We start from the raw sequence: 19,850 nt of genomic DNA, 5'->3' as shown, positions 1-19,850 counted from the left end.
TCATGTCTCCCAGCACCCCCACCCCCCAGCATCCAGGGGCACCCTCCACCAGGCCCCCACTCATGTCTCCCTGCACCCCCACCCCCCAGCAATCAGGGGCATCCTCCACTAGGCCCCCACTCATGTCTCCCAGCACCCCCACCCCCCAGCATCCAGGGGCACCCTCCACCAGGGCCCCACTCATGTCCAACTCATGTCCCCCTGCACCCCCACCCCCAGCACTGTGGGGCACCCTCCACCAGGCCCCCATCCATGTCTACCACCCCCCCACCCCCAAGCATCCAGGGGCACCCTCCACCAGCCCCCCACTCATGTCCAACTCATGTCTCCCTGCATCCCCACCCCCCAGCACTGTGGGGCACCCTCCACCAGGCCCCCACTCATGTCTCCCATCACCCCCATGCCCCAGCACTGTGGTGCACCCTCCACCAGGCCCCCCTCATGTCCCCCTGCACCCCCACCCCCCAGCACTGTGGGGCACCCTCCACCAGGCCCCCACTCATGTCCAACTCATGTCTCCCTGCACCCCCACCCACCAGCAGTCAGGACCACCCTCCACCAGGCCCCCACTCATGTCTCCCAGCACCCCCACCCCCAGCAGTGCGATTATCCTGGGTACGTGTATTTCAGGGGTGCGCGGGTAGTCTTACACGCGATTTCAGCAGGGTACGTGTATTACGGGTCTGCGTGAACTTCCACACGCGATATCAGCAGGGTACATGTATTACGGGGTTTGCGTGAACTTCCACATGCGACTGGGCCTGGGAGAGTGGGGTACGTGTATTCCTGTGGTCGGCGGGAATATTTACACAAGACTGGGCCTGGGAGAGCGTGTTACGTGTATTCCTGGGGTGGGCGGGAAGAATTACACGGTCGCCTACAACGCGCCAAAAAAAAAGGTCCAATCCGGAAACACATATGCCAGCATGAAGCAGGCGCAAGTCCCGCGCAGCATAAAAGTGTGCGCAAACAACAAACAAGCTTGGACGCCAGGATGAATATACCATTCCTAGCAGCAGTGGCCGTGGGATACCGCAGGAGGAGGAGGAGGATAGTCAGGGCCAGAATCTTTACCCCAGAACCAGCCTTTTTGGTATGCCTGATGACCAGGTGTATGGGAGGTACAGGTTTCCACCTCACATAATACTCGACCTGGTCAGTGAGTGGGAGGATGACCTCACATCACCCACCCTGTGCTCCCAAGCAATCAGCCCCCTGGAGAAGGTCCTCAATGTACTGCACTTCTTGGCTACCGGATCATTTCAGCGGACAAATGCCATAGTGGGGGGGGGGTGTCACAGGCCACGCAGTCACGGTGCCTACACCAGGTGTTGGCCATCATCACTGCACGCCCATCAGTCCGCAGGCACATATACCTGCCCAGAACACCTGCAGAAAGGCAGGCTGGCAGCCAGGATTTCTACGGGGTGGCACAATTCCCCAAAGTGCTAGGTGCTATTGATTGCACCCATGTGGCTCTACGTCCCCCCAGGGCATCTGAGCACATCTATAAAAACCGCAAGCACTGGCATTCCATCAACGTCCAGGTAGTATGTGATGCCAAGGGAATCATCACTTAAGTATATGTCAACTATCCAAGGTCCACCCACGACAGCTTCATTTACAGGATGTCAACCCTAAACCGGGACATGGAAGCTGGGCGGCATGGCGATGCATGGCTGCTTAGTGAGTATAAATGCCACAGCACACGCATGCATGACAGATACAGAGTAATGTCACTACTCCACTAATGATCCCCATCACCCCCTCCCCAGGGGACAGTGCCTACCCTCTGAGCACCCACATGATGACGCCAGTTCGGAACCCCATCACGCCTCCCGAGTTAAGATACAACACAGCCCATATTGCAACCCGGAGCATAGTGGAGCGCACATTTGGAGTGCTGAAGTCACGCTTTCGCTCCCTTGACCGTTCTGGCGGGCAGCTGTTATACGCTCCCCCAGTAGTGTGCAGGATCATAGTGGCAGCATGTGTCCTGCACAATGTTGCAACACTCCGGGGCCTGGCTGTGGACATGGTGGTGCCCCCACATCCCCAACCACATGCACGGCCGCTGCGCATGGGAGGGGAAAGGGCACGGGGTGAGGCTGCCCATACGCAGCTGGTGGCTAATTACTTCACATAGAAATCAAACCCCTGTGGAGTGCACACAGCCCTGGCACATACCATCTGACAATCAATGATGACTCAATCTGACAATTATGATGAATGAAGGGACAGTCAACTGTCAGAACCATAGCAGCCTGAGATTGTTCACCTGGAAGTGTCACAATGTGTGCATCCCTACCTACACAAACACCTCCAATGCAGTGTCATCAAAAGACACACTTCTATGCAGCAAAAATTAATACCCACTTGCAAAATACAACATGAGAACAGTGCCATGTCACCCAACCCCTCCCCGGCACCGCCATACAACACACCATGGAATGTCATGCTATGTGAGAGCAAACAAATTAATCCTCACAACATGACACAAGTGTCACAAAGTACAGTGTCCCTAATGGAAACTGGCCACACATGAAATGCTCACAGTAATGCGGGACCAACAACACACATTACCAAATATTTAGCAATAATACTAATCACCTACACAACCTCCAACCTACCATAAACATGACAGTACGGATTTAAACAATTAGTAGTCTCACTACCTGATAATGCCAGCACTTCAACCACTTCCAACTGTACAGTGTTAGCGCCACACAAAAGTGTAGGTGCACTGCTTACAACATGGACTCCATTTCCAAAGTAGACCGCCTTGTGAAGACATTAGGAATGGACCTGCAAATTAGGAGGATGAGATGGATGCAGAGGCACATACACCATGCAGTGTACAATACAACAACAATATGCACTAGGAATGTATACACAGTATTGACTACAGACTGCCCACACAGCAAATGGGAGTCCAACATCACTGTGTAAGTCAATGTCACATGGGCACACCCTTTGCAAGCCCATGGAAACGGGAAGCAGGAGGGGTGTGTGTCACACAAACCCAAGCATCTAACCCAAATTCAGCACAAGCCTGCATGTGCCCAGCCACAATACAGCGTATGCCCACGGGAGCCACACAAGGCAACACACTGTAAAAAAAATCAAGAATAAAAAATAAAAAATAAAAAATAAAAATAAAAAAAAAAAAATGGCCATGTATGGGCCAGGGGGGGAGGGGGAGGCCACCCAGGAGGTCCGAGCACAGGGTGCACACCAAAACCCACCTGTGTGGATTTTGGGAAAAACAAACACCTCCATGGGCTCATGGCCTGCACGGCTACGCTATTGTGAGAGAATCGCTGCTGTCGCTCTCCTCACTCTCTGCAGCTGCATCAGAAGGTGGTGGCACTATGGGAGGCAGCCCATGCAAAGCCCTAGTCTGGTCCTCCATTGCAGCAAGCATGCAGGTGTGGAAGGTCTGGTTCTGGAGGATAATCGTGCGGAGGTCCCCATGCAACAACTCACAGGATGCCCGGACCTCCTCCCTAGTTGCCTGCATCTCAGCTGAGAGTGTACGTGTGAGCCGCTCCAGCTGCTGTTCAGTCCTCGTATCAGTTGAAGCCTCAAGCTCAACAAGAGTCACCCTGAGCTGACGGAGTTCCACCCTCAGGGCTTCCCTGTGGCCATCGGACTCAATAAAAATGGCTTCCCGCAGAGTCTCCAGTGCCGCCAGCCTGTCCCTGTTGGACGCCAACATGTCCTCCCTGTGTGACTGGCAAATGGAGTCTGTTGCCTGCTGTAGTTGTTCCATCAGCCTTTCTTGGGGGACAATGGAAGTGGCCACCCTATCAATGGCCTGAGCCATCATCTCAGATGATGCTGCCTTTTGGTTTGCCATACCGTATATGGATTGCTCCCATGTGGTATTGCCAGGTGGAGTACGGCCACCATGTCGGCTGGCACCACACCTGTCTGGGGCAAGGCAAACTGCTCCTTGCTGTGCCGGCATGGCCTGAGGCTGCAGGACTGCATTCCCCCTCTGATCTGCTGGCCCAGGAACAGGATCAGATGTTGCGGAATGTGACCCTGCATCCGTAACCACCAAAGGCGGACCTACCAACCCTGACATCCCTATTGAGGGTTCTACCCCTGGTGCAGGTTGGTTGGACAGTACAGAATCCCTCCCAGAAACACTTACCTGCGACCGCACGTAGGTCTCATCATCCAAATCGACACCTGAATAGAGCTCGGGTTAGGTGCACCCAGAGGCACCCCTTGAGATAATGGTCTGCAGCAAGTGTGGGTTCTCACCCACCACCACACCACGTCCCTCACTGGTGCCCGGTCGGGCCTGAGACCCCTCCTGGGTCTGCACCATCTCCACAACCCCAGCAGTATCAAGTGCGTCATCCCCTGCAAAGACATGAAAGAAAAGAAATGGGAACAGACATTAGCACCATGGCACACAATTAGGGCTGAGAAGCAACAAAACCAGTACTTCATTGACACATGTCCCCCATGACTATAACCCGCCCATACATGCACCGTCACTGCGTATGAAAGGGAGGCAAATGGCACACATTGATGACACCAAGATGGAAGACCACCACATTTGCTGCATGCTGGCTAGCAGTGCCATCACACATTGGCCTGTGATTGGCATGTCCAATACACATACATGACACATGCCATCACACAGATGAAATGCACCATAGCCATGTCACAAATGTGACAATAGGACTGAGAAATGCCTAGTGAAAGTGGTGGAATGCAAACAATCAGCCTGAATGAACACAGAATAATACGCAACAATGTTGTGGCAAGATGACACTTCAAGGGCAACTGGCGTGAGGTTGCGCTAAATGTCTACTGTTGCCAGAAGGGATACTGCAATACCCAAATCCTGGTGTGCAGAATGTATTGGATGAAGCACATGGGTGACTCAAACCACTCAGGCACACACACCCTCACCTGGCACTCAATCAGAAGCCCTCACACACACACCATGCACATGGATGACACACACATGCATGTGCACTCACCTGACAATGCCTCGTAATCTGGCAGGTCTCCCACGCCTTGGATCTGTCCCTCCGTGACGTAGGTCCCAGCAACATACTCATGTGGAGTGAGTTCAATGTCCTCTGCTGGAGACCCACCTCCAGTCACTAGAGTAGCGGCATGACTTGAGGCCAGCTTTTTCTTTGCCCTGCGCTTCAGGTCATTCCAGCGCTTGTAGTAATCATTAGCTGTGCGCCTCACGAATCCAAGGGCACTTATGATGTCCGCGATGGTCTGCCAGTGTGCCAGACGTTGTGCAGGTGTGGTCTTGCATCCTGCAGTAATCACCATTTCGCTGTCATGTGCGGACACATACTCCACAAGTACATCAAGTTTGGCCTGATTGAAGCTGGGCTTTCTTGGCGGCCCGGACTGTGTAGCCGTGTCTGGGGCATCAGCCTGTACTGGACGAGCACTCTTCCTCTTCCACTTGGAAGGTGGTGGGGATCCTGAGTGTCCTACGCCGCTCTGGACACTAGGGGCAGGAGCCCCGGTAGACTGTGGACTAGGAGTGTGGGAATGAACACTCACCATGGGACTTGGTGCAGGCATTAGCTGAAGTGAGATGTAGTCGGGGGGAACGTCAGCAGGATGGACTGGAACCGACACTGTCCTGGCTGGGAGACTCAGAGCTGGGGTGGATGGAGCCGCAGCTGCCCCTGCAGCCTTCCCACCCTGCCTACTCGGGGCAGCAGATGACATAGCTGCCCCTGATCCACGTGGCCTGGTGACACCAAGGTGCACCGCCACACGTGGACTAGACCTGCTGACCTGGAAGTCAGCCATGGAGTCACCCTGTGCCAGGTCTGGTACCACAATGGGCTGGTCCAACAAGGGCTGAGCAGGGATGGTGTCAGCCACGTTACCCTCAACCAGTGGGGGCATGGGTGTCCCTGACTGGTCACCCACACATGGGGGGCTATGGGCACCCTGCAAGTCCCAGCCACGTCCCCTACCGTATCCACCACGCCCACCTCTTGAGGCTCAGCCACCTTTGCCACCCTTACCGCATGCTCGCCTCCCAACCATGGCACTGATGTTGTTGTGTGTATGGGAGTTGCAGTAAACTATTGCCCTGGGCAATTGGGGGTCAAAGGGGTAGGGTACTAGATGGAATTCGTACCCTAGTGCTCTAGCAAGGCCGTATGTGACCCCTGGGGGAAGATGACGGGTCACGCAATGCACAGGCACCCCAAAAAAGGGAGATAATGTGCACGCAACCCCTCCTAGACCACGTGCATGGAAAAATAAACCTGCACTACGCTGTGGCACCCAGAAACACAAAAATGAATGTATGCGTGTCACACGCAGCCTAGAATGACCTCTGAAGGGGTACGCGACACATAGCATGAAAAAGACGAGCGTGTGCGCGTTGGCAACACCCCCGCCAAAAGAAGAATTGTAAGCTGTCTGAGGAGACAGGACAACAGAATAAGTGACAAAAAGAGAAAAAGCTGTCTGAGGTAACAGGGAGTACGAACTTGGAACGCCGTGAAGTAAATCGCGTGTGAACCTACAAGAAGTACAGATTTCACCCACTCGCTCTCCACGAAAAGCACGTACAGGGAAATGGCGTTCTACACGTACCTTTTAAACATGCCCACACGTCCAGCGTCACTTCCGCATGTACGCTCTAAGGCCCTATCCTCCAATTACATGAGCTGACACTATGACGTGCAGTAATTGGACGTGTAACATGCACCCGTGTACAGGGAAATGCCCGCGCACGCACGTCACAGATGCGCATACGCGCTGAGGCCCTTTCCACCAATTACACGCTATGACACTCTGACGTGCTTATTTTTTCTACGCGCCATGGAAAACGCACGTGCGCGTAATGTCATAGACACGCCTACATGCTGGGGGCCTTTGGGCCAATTAATTCGTGTACGTGTGCTGACGCGCTTACGCGCTAAGGCCCTTTCCTCGAATTACACGCAGATGTGCTGGATTTTTACGTGCCAAATCACTTCGTATCAAGCTGGCCACGTGTAAGCACACGGAAGACCACGCTCCTGCCCAGAAGGCCGAATTACTGCCCCCCACAGCCCCGAGCACGCTCCCACCTGCCATCTGCTGCTGCCTGATTGCCTACTGCCCACGTGCCCTGCCATTTGCTGCCTGCACATCAGCCAGGGGTGCTGTTGCTGTGACCACCCCTGCTGGAACCGAAGACTCCCGACTGAGATTCCATCACTCCACAGACCAGCCCCAGGACCCAGTTGCCCACCCACTCCTGCCTCTGGGGTTGTCATGTCGGGCACTGCAACATCTGGCACCACTGGCAACCCCCAGCCAGAGAGGCAGAGGGGCACCAGCTTCACTGCCACCGAAGTTGGTGTCCTGGTGGAGCAAGTCCTGGGGCAGTATGATGCCCTCTTCGGAAGTTTGCGCGCCGACAAGGAAGGATGGACTCGGATCTGGACGGACATCATGACTGCCATTAACGCGGAGGGGGTGGCAGTCCGAATATTCCATCATGTCAAGAAGCGCTGGGAGGACTTCAGGTCCAGGACCCTCAACAAGGCCCGGCACCTCTTGAAGGCAGCAGATGCTAAGGGGCGCCGGGGCCACTTGTCGGAAGATCAGATGAGGGTCCTGGAACGCATATCCCCAGCGCTCCACGTCCAGTTCCTTGACAGGCAGACCCGTCTGGAGTCGAGCGGTAAGTGTACATGCATCCTGATTGTAAGCTGTGCGTGTGGTGGTGTGCCAGTAGTGTGCAGGTTGCACATGTGTTTTAATGGGGCCAAGTAGGGGGGGGTGTACAGGGCCGTGAGGCTAACACATGTGAGGGCTCTCATGTGTGAGACATGGATGGTGCTTGTGTGTGTAGGCTTGCATGCCAAATGCAGATGAGTGGGCACACATGTTGGAATGAATGTGTATGTAAGTAGGCATGTTCGTGATGTCACACATGGATGTTGGTTTCAGCTACATGTATCTGCACTGTGTACATGTGCATGTGTGTGTATTTGACAAGGGGGCAACAGAGATGCAACATGGATGCATGTGACACCGGGATGTGGAAGACTGATTGGCAGATGTGACATGGATGCCGATCTCAACACTGCAACAGTTGGCAGAGGTGTACACATGCATGCAAGTGTGGTGGTGTGTGTGCATGTGTAGTGCATGTGATGTCTGGCTCACCTTTGCCTGCTCATGCTATTGTATGTGTATGGATGGTGCTGGCTGTTGCGATATGGCTGTGGTATGGCTCATGTGTGCGAGTTGAAATGACATGTGTGTTGGCGATTGTGATGCCATGTCTGAGGTTTGCCAATGCCACTCATGTACAACTGTCATGTGTGTATGTGTCCATTGTACAGTGCCCTGATGCCTGTGTTTTATTTCTCCCTGTCTGCAGCGTCAACTGATGAAGAGGGCGGAGAAGGTGCTGTGGAGCACAGCGGCAGGGATTACACCGCCAGCTGGAGACGCAAGGCCCGGCTCCCCTCCCAGGTTGTCATCTCGTCAGGGAGTGAGGAGTCCGGTGCCGCGTCCCAGGCCGCAGCTGCCGGGGGGATGTCCAAGAGGAAGAGGTCAGAGTTGGACTCCTCGGCAGCAGAAGGGGCAGCTCGGACCCCACAGGGCCCAACGGGGGAAGATGGCATGGAGTCATCCAGGTTGGTGGGGGTTTTGGTGGAGGAGGAGGCCGTGCAAGTGACAGAGACGGGGTCTGGAGGTGGGATTCCACTGGTGCTAGTGGTGCAGTGCAGGACCAGGGACAGGAGGCAGCACAGGCCACCGCGGAGGTGCCTGTGTGCAATCCTGTCCCTGATCTTGTCACTGCATCATCTTGCACCAGCAGGGATGCCTACGTCCAGACCCGTTTTCAGGCAGCGGATGAGCTTACTACAAATGGCCGTCCTCTGCCTGCGGACGTGGCTATCCAGGTACGGGTTGAGCCTGTCCTGACTGGTGTGGCGCTGCGTCAATGAGCCATGTGAGGTGACCTGCAGTCTTTTCATGGGGAGACTGCACGTCATCTCGAATGGCTCATTGACCGCGTCGGCCTACTGGGACAGGTCACCCAGACCGGATTCCTCCCTTTGCTGGAGCTTGTTCCGACCCCCTCCTCAACTGAACACCCTATGCACCAGTCATTCTCTGTGCCATCTTTCCACCCATTTGTCTCCTGTGTGCCCTGTGGCGCTGCCTCTGACGGTGCGGCCAGGCTGGTGGAGGACACATCCCTGCCACAGTCGGGAGTCAGACGTCCAGCAGGGGTGGCCACATCAACGACTGCACCCCCGACGGTGGAGGATGTGCAGGCAGCAGGAGCCAGGGCACGGGCACAGGCACAGCAGCAGCAGCAACGAGGTGGGAGCCATGATGGCTCGGGGCCTTTGACATCGGAGGGGCAGGCATCGGCCGGAGGGCAGGAGGACCCAGGACGGGAAGTGTCTTCCATGTAGCAGCGGTTGGGCCATGCCATAGATGCGGAGCGGGCGGAAGAGGCACGGCTCACGATGGTCAGGGCGGAGAACTCCATGCGGAGGGCCCTGAGGCGGGCCGAGTGCCTCGAGGCAATCCGCAGGGAGTTGGAGGAGAACATGTCGTCATCCCTGCGGACCCTCGGGGCCATGGAAGAGGACTGCCTCCGGGACATTGAGCAGGAGTTCGATGATGCCCTGGCCCGGAACATCCAGAAGTGAGCCGTCGGACTAGCCCGCTTCCCTTGTAAATAGTTCTTTATTGTTAAGTTTCCTTTCGGTTTTGTTTTGTTTTGGGGCACTTGGACGATGCCCCAACTTGACAATGGATTTGGATTGTTGATTTTTTTTTCCATGGATCAATGGTTTTTTATTATTTTTGCACCTTGGATTTATTTTCTCAGACTGACACTTTGGAAACTTGCTTTTGGATTGCTTTTCATTTGGATTTCATGCGTCTTTTTTATTTATTGGACATGCTGGATTACATTTATTATTTCCATTTTCTTCTGTTCCATTTCATTGCCTTGCTTTTCTGTTTAATACATTATCATTTGTTACTTCAATGTGTGGTATTCTCTCTTTGGTTTCATGCATGTCGCAATGTGTGTTTTATCATTCACATGCTGTCATTGTGTGGGTTTGAAGGATATATGTTGATGTGCAGACTAGCCATTTGGGATGCATCATGTGCTGGTGATTTCTTTGTGGGGTGGATGTCATACCTGGTGGTGTGTTCGGACTGGGGTGGCGTGGGCAGTGTTTTGAGGGGGCATGGGGGCCATGATTATGGATCGTCATGAGGTGTTGGGGGGACATGTATGGGGGCCTGCTGGCAGGTGCCCTGCACTGCTGGGGGGTGGTGGTGCATGGGGACATGTGTGGGGGCCTGGTGGAGGGTGCCCTGCACTGCTGGGGGGTGGGGGTCCAGGGGGACATGAGTGGGGGCCTAGTGGAGGGTGCCCCGCAATGCTGGGTGGTGGGGGTGCAGGGGGACATGAGTTGGACATGAGTGTGGGCCTGGTGGAGGGTGCCCTGCACTGCTGGGGGGTGGGGGTGCTGGGAGACATGAGTGGGGGCCTGGTGGAGGGTGCCCCTGGATGCTGGGGGGGTGGTGCAGGGGGACATGAGTGTGGGTCTGCTGGCAGGTGCCCCACAGTGCTGGGGGGTGGGGGTGCTGGGAGACATGCGTTGTTGATCGGTAGTGCAAGGTGACATGTGGCTTGTGTGGGGGGCATGCCCATGGTGGATGGGCTGCCTGCGGGACATGAGCAGGGGTGCAGGGTAGTCCCCTGTGGTGTGGGCTGCCTGCAGGGGCTGTGGAGGGTGTAGAGGGAACACCTGGGAGGACCCACACAGCCAATTCACGTGTAGTACTCCCCGGAACCCCTGAAATACACGTACCCTGCTGAATTCGCGTGTGAAACTTCCCGCACACCCCTAAATGACGTGCAAAGGGTTATGCGACAAACACGGACACCCGCTGTGTGAATAATAGCGTGTGCGTGTATTTCGTGGGTGCGCAGGAAGTTTAACACGCGATCGGGCCTGGTGGAGCAGGGTACGTGTATTTCAGGGGCTCGCAGAAAGTTTAACACGCGACCGGGCCTGGGGGAGCAGGGTACGTGTTTTTCAGGGGCTCGCGGGAAGTTTAACACACGATCGGGCCTGGGGGAGCGGGGTACGTGTATTTCAGGGGCTCGCGGGAAGTTTAACACACGATTGGGCCTGGAGGAGCGGGGTACGTGTATTTCAGGGGCTCGCAGGAAGTTTAACACGCGATCGGGCATGGGGGAGCGGGGTATGTGTATTTCAGGGCCTCGCGGGTAGTTTAACACGCAATCGGGACTGGCGGAGCAGGGTACCACTCACCGTCTGCCTTGCGTGTAGAAGAATGCGTAGCCAACACCCACCCGCTGTGAAGTAATAGCGTGTGAACCCTAACGACTGCAGAACACATGCACCGCACCCCACGAAAAGCACGTACAGAGCAATGGAAATCCACGTGGGATCTTCACCCTGCCAGGGCAACGCCCGTGCGCGATATGTCACAGACGCGCTTACGCGCTAGGGGCCTTTGGTCCAATGGAATCGTGTATGCGTGCTGACGCGCTTACGCGCTAAGGGCCTTTCCTCGAATTACACGCTGACGTGCAGAATTTTCACGTGCCAGATCACTCCGTATCAAGCTGGCCACGCGTAAGCACACGGAAGACCACGCTCCTGCCCAAAAGGCCGAATTACTGCCCCCCAGAGCCCCGAGCAGCCTCCCACGAGCCATCTGCTGCTGCCTGCCTGCCTGCTGCCACCGTGCCCTGCCATTTGGTGCCTGCACATCAGCCATCTGCAGGGGTCCAGTTGCTGTGTCCACCCTTGCTGGAACAGAAGACTCCCGACTGGGATACCATCGCTCCACAGCCCAGCCCCAGGACCCAGTTGCCCACCCACGCCTGCCTCGGGGGTCGCCATGTCGGGGCAAACACCATCCAAGACCACTGGCGACGCCCAGCCAGAGGGGTAGAGGGCCACCAGCTTCAGTCAGAACGAAGTTGGTGTCCTGGTGGAGCTTGTCCTGGGGCATTATGATGCCCTCTTCGGATCATCACGCGCCGACAAGGAAGGACAGGACAGGATCTGGGACGCCTTTTGTGGTTGCCATCAACGCGGAGGGGGTGGCAACCCGCAACATCAAGCAAGTCAAGAAGCGCTGGGAGGACTTGAGGTCCAGGACCCTCATGAAGGCCTGGCACCTCTTGGAAGGGGGCCGGGGCAGCATGAGTACCATCTAGCTGAGGGTCCTGGAACGCATACACCCATCGCTCCATGCCCAGATCCTTGAGAGGCAGACCCGTCTGGAGTCGAGCGGTAAGTGGCCAAGCATTGCTGTGTGAGACAGGGCACGTTGCAGTGTGCTGGTTGTCTGATACTTGCCTGTATGTGTGACATAGGCCATGTACGAGTGTGTGTGTGTGCAGGGACATCATGGTCATGCATGTGAGACCAGTAATGTGTGAAGCACACGGTTGGTGTATGTGTTTAAATGCAACATGGGGAGCCCTATGCGGAATGGACACATGAGAGCATGCCAGTCTCAGTTCCTGGACATGGGTGGGGGTGAGGGATGGGTGCTGATGCCATGTACATGTATGGTGTCCATGTCTGTGTGTCTGACCTGCGTGTCTGTGACTTGTGAATGCAAGGGATGCATGACACATGTCTGTGACAATGTTCAGAATCACTGATGCAGCCTAGGTATCCTTGCATCCACTGTGTCTGGGGTGTATGAGTCCAGATGGATGAAAGTACGGTGAAGTGTGTGCATGTGATAGGCATGACCCATGATGCATGTGAGTTCAAAAACAACATTTTATTTTTCAAGAGTCCCTTGGACATGTTTGCTAATGTCCATAGCATGTGCCATGCCTGTTACTGCATGTGTTTTGCCTGCACTGACCCATGTGTTGTGGAGGGACATGATGGAAGTGATCTTTGACAGTGCCACTCATCTGCTATTGCTTCCTGTCTAGGGGACCATTGTACAGTACCCTGATGCTTGTGTTCTATGTCTCCCTCTACACAGTGCAAAGTGAAGAAGAGGGCAGAGACGGCGCTGTGGAGCAAAGCGGCGGGGATACCCCCATGGCTGCAGCAGAAGGGGTGGGTGAGCCCCCACAGGGGCTTGCAACGGCGAAAGACGGGGTGGAGCCATCCAGGTTGGTGGTTTCCACAGAGGAGGAGGAGGCCGCTACTGAGCCACACATGGGGCCTGGTGGGGGCATCCCTGCTGGTGCAAGTGGTGCAGTCCAGGGGCAGGGGCAGGAGGCAGCATAGGTCGCTGTGGAGGTGCCTGTGCATGTCACTGTCCCTGACACTGTGACTGCACGACCAGGCACCAGCACGGATGCCCCATCCCAGGCCTGTCCGCAGGTAGGGGGGATGTCCATATCATCTGACTCCCCTCCACCTGCGGACAAGGGGACCCCTGGCCGTATGGAGAAGGTCCTGATTGGTGTCGCGTTGCGCACGGGTGTCATTCGTGATGAGGTGCGTGCTTCCTGGGGGAGCACGCATGTCATCACGAAGAGCACCGTGCCAACGTGGCCCAGTTGGGAGCGGCTGTGGTCGGGGGTTTCGCACATGTGTCGGGCACTCTGGCGACCCTCTCCTCCTCTGTGGAGGCTATGCGCCAGTCGTTCTCCATGCCGTCCTCCGGCCCAGATGCCACCAGGGCCCCCTGTGGACCTGCCCCGACCAACGCAGCCAACTCGGTGGGGATCCCATCCCTGCCACAGTCGGGAGTCGGAGGTCCAGCCGGGGTGGACACACCAGCAACTGGACCCAAGCAGATGGAGAATGTGACGGCATCATCGCCCACGGCACTTGCACGACGGTCGGTGGATTCCATCAGCCTGGATGCCGTCGTGCTGGCTCAGGCAGTTGCGTCGGAGGCAGCGGTTGGCTCGGCGTGGGAGGCATCATGGCTCAGGGCCATCAACATCAGGGGGGCAGGCATCGGCCCGAGGGCAGGAGAACCCTGGAATGGGAGTGTCTTCCGTGTGGGAGCGGTTGGGCCAGCAGATAGGTACGAAGCGGCAGCGGGCAGAGGAGGAACGGCTCACAATGGTCAGGGCGGAGAACTCCATGCGGAGGGCGCTGAGGCGGGCTGAGTGCCTCGAGGGTATTCGCAGAGAGTTGGAGCTGGACACTGCATTATCCCTGCGAGACCTCGGGGCCAGGGAACATGCCCGCCTCCAAGCCATTGAACAGGAGTTTGATGATGCCCTGGCCCATGACAACAACCAGTGAGCCGTCGGACTAGCCCGCTGCCCTTGTAAATAGTTATGTAGTTAGTGTTAGGTTTCCTTTGCTTTTTTATTTTTTTGGGACCTTTTGGACAATGGACCACATTTTTGTATATAGTTTTTTTATTAGGTAGTATTATTAGATAGGTTTCATTTCTTCCGTTGGGATCATGGACCCTGGATTGTTTATCTGTATATAGTTGACTGTTGGATTTTATTTTTTTATTTGAAATTTACACATGGAGCAATGGTTTTCGGTTTTGTTTTTCCCTTGGATTTACTTTTTTGAACTGTGACTTTTGACACCTTTCCTTTGGATTATGATTTGTGGTTTTACATTATTTTATGGACATGCTGCTTTTGGTTTTTAATTCCCATTGTCGTTTGTTTATTTTTGATTCCATTCATGTTGCTTTTAATACATTTTTTTCATCAAACTTCAATGTGTAGTATCATCTCATTGGTTTCATGCAGATCATGATATGGGTTTTGACATTCACTGACACCCATTGTGTGTATGTGAGGGACATGTGTTCACTTACATACTTGCCATTGGGGTTGTATCATGTAATTGGCATTTCTAAGTGGGTGGATGCAGTACTTGGATGGGTGTTTGGCATGTGGAGGCTGCCCATAAGGGTCAGGGATCTAGATTGTGATGACGTGTTGGCTGGGGGACATGAATGGGGGCCTGCAGGCAGGTGCCCCGCAATGCTGGGGGGTGGGGGTGCAGGGGGACATGAGTGGGACATGAGTGGGGGCCTGCTGGCAGGTGCCCCGCAATGCTGGGGGGTGGGGGTGCAGGGGGACATGGTTGGGACATGAGTGGGGGCCTGCTGGCAGGTGCCCCGCAATGCTGGGGGGTGGGGGTGCATGGGGACATGAGTTGGACATGAGTGGGGGCCTGGTGGAGGGTGCCCTTGGATGCTGCTGGGTGGGGGTGCTGCGAGACATGTGTGGGGGCCTGGTGGAGGGTGCCCCTGGATGCTGGGGGGTGGGGGTGCTGGGAGACATGTGTGGGGGCCTGGTGGAGGGTGCCCTGCACTGCTGGGGGTGGGGGTGCTGGGAGACATGAGTGGGGGCCTGGTGGAGGGTGCCCTGCACAGCTGGGGGGTGGGGGTGCTGGGAGACATGAGTGGGGGCCTGCTGGCAGGTGCCCTGCACTGCTGGGGGTGGGGGCGCTGGGAGACATGAGTGGGGGCCTGGTGGAGGGTGTCCTGCACTGCTGGGGGGTGGGGGTGCTGGGAGACATGAGTGGGGTCCTGGTGGAGGGTGTCCTGCACTGCGGGGGGTGGGGGTGCTGGGAGACATGAGTGGGGGCCTGCTGGCAGGTGACCTGCACTGCTGGGGGGTGGGGGTGCTGGGAGACATGAGTGGTGGCCTGGTGGAGGGTGCCCTGCACTGCTGTGGGGAGGGGGTGCTGGGGGACATGAGTTGGACATGAGCGGGGGCCTGGTGGAGGGTGCCCCTGGATGCTGGGGGGTGGGGGTGCAGGGCGACATGTGTTGGACATGAGTGGGGGCCTGGTGGAGGGTGCCCCTGGATGCTGGGGGGTGGGGGTGCTGGGAGACATGAGTGGGGGCCTGGTGGAGGGTGCCCCTGGATGCTGGGGGGTGCTGGGAGACAAGAGTGGGGGCCTGGTGGAGGGTGCCCTGCACTGCTGGGGGGTGGGGGTGCTGGGAGACATGAGTGGGGTCCTGGTGGAGGGTGTCCTGCACTGCGGGGGGTGGGGGTGCTGGGAGACATGAGTGGGGGCCTGCTGGCAGGTGACCTGCACTGCTGGGGGGTGGGGGTGCTGGGAGACATGAGTGGGGGCCTGCTGGCAGGTGCCTTACACTGCTGGGGGGTGGGGGTGCAGGGGGACATGAGTGGGGGCCTAGTGGAGGGTGCCCCTGACTGCTGGGGGGTGGGGGTGCAGGGGACATGAGTGGGGGCCTGGTTGAGGGTGCCCCTGGATGCTGGGGGGTGGGGGTGCTGGGAGACATGAGTGGGGGCCTGGTGGAGGGTGCCCCTGGATGCTGGGGGGTGGGGGTGCTGGGAGACATGTGTGGGGGCCTGGTGGAGGGTGCCCCTGGATGCTGGGGGGTGCTGGGAGACATGAGTGGGGGCCTGGTGGAGGGTGCCCTGCACTGCTGGGGGGTGGGGGTGCTGGGAGACATGGTTAGGGGCCTGCTGGCAGGTGCCTTACACTGCTGGGAGGTGGGAGTGCAGGGGGACATGAGTGGGGGCCTGGTGGAGGGTGCCCCTGACTGCTGGGGGTGGGGGTGCAGGGGGACATGAGTTGGACGTAAGTGGGGGCCTGGTTGAGGGTGCCCCTGGATGCTGGGGGTGGGGGTGCTGGGAGACATGAGTGGGGGCCTGGTGGAGGGTGCCCCTGGATGCTGGGGGGTGGGGGTGCTGGGAGACATGTGTGGGGGCCTGGTGGAGGGTGCCCCTGGATGCTGGGGGGTGGGGGTGCTGGGAGACATGTGTGGGGGCCTGGTGGAGGGTGCCCTGCACTGCTGGGGGGTGGGGGTGCTGGGAGACATGTGTGGGGGCCTGGTGGAGGGTGCCCCTGACTGCTGGGGGTGGGGTTGCAGGGGGACATGAGTTGGACATGAGTGGGGGCCTGGTGGAGGGTGCCCTGCACTGCTGGGGGGTGGGGGTGCTGGAAGACATGAGTGGGGGCCTGGTGGAGGGTGCCCCTGGATGCTGGGGGGTGCTGGGAGACATGAGTGGGGGCCTGGTGGAGGGTTCCCTGCACTGCTGGGGGGTGGGGGTGCTGGGAGACATGAGTAGGGGCCTGCTGGCAGGTGCCCTACACTGCTGGGAGGTGGGGGTACAGGGGGACATGAGTGGGGGCCTGGTGGAGGGTGCCCCTGACTGCTGGGGGTGGGGGTGCAGGGGGACATGAGTTGGACATGAGTGGGGGCCTGGTTGAGGGTGCCCCTGGATGCTGGGGGTGGGGGTGCTGGGAGACATGAGTGGGGGCCTGGTGGAGGGTGCCCCTGGATGCTGGGGGGTGGGGGTGCTGGGAGACATGTGTGGGGGCCTGGTGGAGGGTGCCCCTGGATGCTGGGGGGTGGGGGTGCTGGGACACATGTGTGGGGGCCTGGTGGAGGGTGCCCTGCACTGCTGGGGGGTGGGGGTGCTGGGAGACATGTGTGGGGGCCTGGTGGAAGGTGCCCCTGACTGCTGGGGGGTGGGGTTGCAGGGGGACATGAGTTGGACATGAGTGGGGGCCTGGTGGAGGGTGCCCTGCACTGCTGGGGGGTGGTGGTGCTGGAAGACATGAGTGGGGGCCTGGTGGAGGGTGTCCTGCACTGCGGGGGGTGGGGGTGCTGGGAGACATGAGTGGGGGCCTGCTGGCAGGTGCCCTGCACTGCTGGGGGTGGGGGTGCTGGGAGACATGAGTGGTGGCCTGGTGGAGGGTGCCCTGCACTGCTGGGGGGAGGGGGTGCTGGGAGACATGTGTGGGGGCCAGGTGAAGGGTGCCCCTGGATGCTGGGGGGTGGGGGTGGTGGGAGACATGAGTGGGGGCCTGGTGGAGGGTGCCCCTGCACTGCTGGGGGGTGGGGGTGGTGGGAGACATGAGTGGGGGCCTGGTGGAGGGTGCCCCTGGATGATGGGGGGTGGGGGTGGTGGGAGACATGAGTGGGGGCCTGGTGGAGGCTGCCCCTGCACTGCTGGGAGGTGGGGGTGGTGGGAGCCATGAGTGGGGGCCTGGTGGAGGCTGCCCCTGGTGGCTGGGGGGTGGGAGACATGAGTTGGGGCCTGGTGGAGGGTGCCCCTGCACTGCTGGGGGGGTGGGGGTGCAGGGGGACATGAGTGGGGGCCTGGTGGAGGGTGCCCCTGGATGCTGGGGGTTGGGAGTGGTGGGAGACATGAGTGGGGGCCTGGTGGAGGTTGCCCCTGGGTGCTGGGGGGTGGGGGTAGTGGGAGACATGAGTGGGGGCCTGGTGGAGGGTGCCCCTGGATGCTGGGGGTTGGGAGTGGTGGGAGACATGAGTGGGGGCCTGGTGGAGGGTGCCCCTGGATGCTGGGGGTGGGGTTGCTGGGAGACATGAGTGGGGGCCTGGTGGAGGGTGCCCCTGGATGCTGGGGGATGGGGGTGCTGGGAGACATGTGTTTGTGATCAGTAGTGCAAGGTGACATGTGGGTTGGCTGGGGGGCATGGCCATGGTGGATGGGTTGCCTGTGGGACATGATCAGGGGTGCAGGGTAGTCCCCTGTGGTGTGGGCTGCCTGCAGGGGCCGTGGAGGGGGTAGAGGGAACACCTGGGAGGGCCCACACGGCCAAATCACGTGTAGCATTCCCCGGCATCACCGAAATACACGTACCCTGCTGAAATCGCGTGTGAATCTTCCCGCGCACCTCGGAATACACGTACCCAGGCCAATCGCGTGTGGAACTTCCCGCGCACCCCGTAGTACACGTACCCAGGCTAATCGCGTGTGGGACTTCCCGCGCACCCCGAAGTACACGTACCCAGGCCAATCGTGTGTGGGACTTCCCGCACACCCCGAAGTACACAAACCCAGGCCAATCGCGTGTGGAACTTCCCGCGCATCCCGAAGTACACGTACCCAGGCCAATCGCGTGTGGAACTTCCCGCGCACCCCGAAGTACACATACCCAGGCCAATCGCGTGTGGAACTTCCCGCAAACCCCGAAGTACACGTACCCAGGCCAATCGCGTGTGGACCTTCCATCGCACCCCGAAACACACATACCTAGGCTAATCGCGTGTGGGACTTCCCACGCACCCCGTAGTACACGTACCCAGGACAATAGCGTGTGGAACTTCCCGTGCACCCAGGAACACACGCACACGCTATTTTTCACACAGTGGGTGTCCGTGTTTGTCGGTACCACTTTGCACCTCATTTGTCCTAGAGGGCCACTGTATGGACCATTCATCATGGCTGTATATGGGTGCTTTTTGTTATCGCACATTTTGGCGCACATTTTTTTCAGGCGCAGGGACGCTACCGCCTGCTTTCTTGTGGCGTACTTGTTTGGCCCTGTGCGCGTCTTTGACCATGCGCTGGTTTGCCCTATTCGATTCCATGAATACGGGTTGTAGGCGAGCGTGCGGGCGTTCCGCGCACTTGCCTCCTGTACTTCCCCCGTGACGGCCATATTTTCACGCATTGTTCCCCATTCCGAGTGTTACGCCCCGTGTTCCGCCTACTTTTGTGATGTGCGCCGCGCTATGTGCGATTTCGCAGTGGCCGTGGCGCAGGCTGTTGGATGACCTGTGCGCCGGCGTGCGCGGCGCACATTTTCAGCGCCATGAATCGATGTGCGCTGGTTTCCCTGCAATTTTCGCACTTGCACTGCGATTTTCGCACTTTTACTGCGAATCGCACGTTTTGCCACCTCTGCGCAGGAATTTTCGGCGCACATTAATTCCATGAATCGACCTGTAAGTGTCAGTATGAAGATAAAGAAGACTTAACTATACTACAATCAAAACTAAACAATGAGCAACATAGCATTTTTGAAGAAGTAACAAAAGAAATTGCACATGATGTACAACATGAAAACAAAGAATGCACCTGCCAAAATTACAAACCTATACTTCTGTACGTCAGTGGTGAAGCT

Source organism: Ambystoma mexicanum, chromosome 7p (assembly GCF_040938575.1).
Source record: "Ambystoma mexicanum isolate Mex_15411 chromosome 7p, UKY_AmexF1_1, whole genome shotgun sequence".
Taxonomy (NCBI): domain Eukaryota; kingdom Metazoa; phylum Chordata; class Amphibia; order Caudata; family Ambystomatidae; genus Ambystoma; species Ambystoma mexicanum.
The sequence above is the reverse complement of the archived record's forward strand: the minus strand, read 5'-3'. Positions refer to the sequence as shown.